Source organism: Octopus bimaculoides, chromosome 14, assembly GCF_001194135.2.
Source record: "Octopus bimaculoides isolate UCB-OBI-ISO-001 chromosome 14, ASM119413v2, whole genome shotgun sequence".
NCBI classification, from domain to species: domain Eukaryota; kingdom Metazoa; phylum Mollusca; class Cephalopoda; order Octopoda; family Octopodidae; genus Octopus; species Octopus bimaculoides.
This window is the reverse complement of record NC_068994.1, coordinates 3167768-3169788: the sequence shown is the minus strand read 5'-3', so window position 1 is coordinate 3169788 and position 2021 is coordinate 3167768. Positions and strand designations below refer to the sequence as shown.

Here is a 2021-nt window from a genome sequence, read left to right as displayed (position 1 = left end):
AATGACATTATTTGGTTTCTAGAAATAAAGCATTCAAAAATGATTGTGTCTATTTACTGACGAGCTGTGTATATGTGTGTTAGATAGATAGATAGATAGAGAGAGAGAGAGAGCGAAAGAGAGAGAAACAGAGAGAATATGCAACATCATCACCATTTTATGTCTGCTTTAGATGTGCAAACAGGAGAGAAAGTTCTCACTGCACAAAATAACATTTATTCATTCAAATCTGACAATTCATTCCATCACTCCACAGAATCCCTCCCTAATATGTCTTTGTTCAGGTAACAAAGAGAAAAATGAATAGTAAATGCCCTTTTAATAAGAACTTCTTTTTATGAAATCAGACTCTGCCAAAATGTCAAGGTATAGTCTCATTATTACAATATGGCTTGGGAACATGAGCATCTCCTTCAAATTTCCCAACACTTGATAGCCATTGAAAAAGTTTGAATTGTTTTAACTTTACTTGATTTCCATCTCTGCATTAACCTTTCTTGCTTGCTGTGCAGAACATAATTTGGTGTAAATTTCTTGTTACATTGATGCAATAGCATTGCTGTTTTAGAGCACCAGTCAAGACATTTGAGACTTAATCATCGTGAAAGGTATTCTCTACAAGAGATATTTTGCATGCTGTTAGACTATGCCATTATTTGGTAAACTTTGTGTGTGTGTGTGTGTGTGTGTGAGAGAGAGAGAGAGAGAAAGAGAGAAAAGAAATAGACATTTACTAAGGGAGGTAATTAGAAAGCGCCTACGGTTTCGTTGATTATCTCCCTTGCTATCAAATATCGGGATTTTGGAATGTCTTCACCAGTCTTACTGTTGTTCTCTTTATCAATACAAACTCACAGCTTTACTTCTACGTAAGTACTCCAGCCTAATGTTTACTCACCTGTTGTCCTTTTTACTCTTATTAGGCTCCTACCTTGTCTATAACATCAACCCAGCACGGCTTCTCGAAAATCAACTCAATCCTTTCTCCTGCTATATATATATATATATATATATATATATATATATATATATATATATATATTTTCATTTATTTCTGACACTGTCTGTCTGTCCGACTCTCTTGGATCTTTCGAAAATAACTAATTCATTAATTCCAGCCCAGAACCATTTTGTAAAACCTCTTCCCCACTGAAATCCTTTTTTTAATCGCCCTCGCATACACACACACGGACACATACACATACAGACACACACACACATAAGCATGATATAGGAACACGCACACGTATTTGGATGTATCAATACATACAGATATTGCACAGTTACACAAACACACTGACAAATAGACACACGCACAACATTAATACACGAGCCACAGAGGTGGTGGTGATGGGGTTGTAAGTGGTGATTCGAGCAGCTAGAAGTAGCAGCCAAATCTCTTTAACAGGAAGTCCACATTGGGTAATGGAGTCTGTAGATATAGCATTCCTAGAAATAAAGTGAGATAGTCATGGTAGGAATATTCCGCTGATCATATGTCAAGTCGATTAGAACAGACCTGGGGTTGAACAACATCGGAAACACACACACACACACAATTTGGATGCAATGATACACATTGGTACAGTTACACTAACTGTGACAGACTCATATACACACATACACACACACGATAGATCGACTCATGCACACACACACACACACACACATCCCTCTGTAGTTGGATCAAGGTAACCTGCACAGCAATACAAAAGGGACCGTACATCGATTCTCCAGTCTTCATTCTAACACTGCATTTATCATTAGACACCGTACAATGTGTGTGTGTAAATAGAGTGATAGATGGATAGATGAATAGATATGTATGTATATGTGTGTCTTTGTAGAATTTAGAATTCGTGAACGTTCGTGTTTACAAACGATAGAAAGAACTCATTATATAAAGTAGAATGTGTAAATTGTAACTCTAGATTTTTGAATTATAACTCTGTTTTTCTCCATCCCCCTCTCTCTATAAGTGTATCATATATATATATATATATATATATATATATATATAT

The 2021-nt window shown here is 35.9% G+C and overlaps 1 protein-coding gene across 1 annotated transcript in view; it reads left to right on the top strand.

Annotated features, from left to right (window-relative positions):
• Positions 1-754: 754 nt before the first annotated feature.
• LOC106870092 (zinc finger protein 25) overlaps positions 755-2021 on the top strand; it is a 7145-nt gene continuing 5878 nt past the window's right edge. Inside the window, exon 1 of the mRNA XM_014916073.2 lies at positions 755-869. The gene's annotated coding sequence lies outside the window, so the exon portion shown is untranslated. The remainder of the gene's footprint in view (positions 870-2021) is intronic.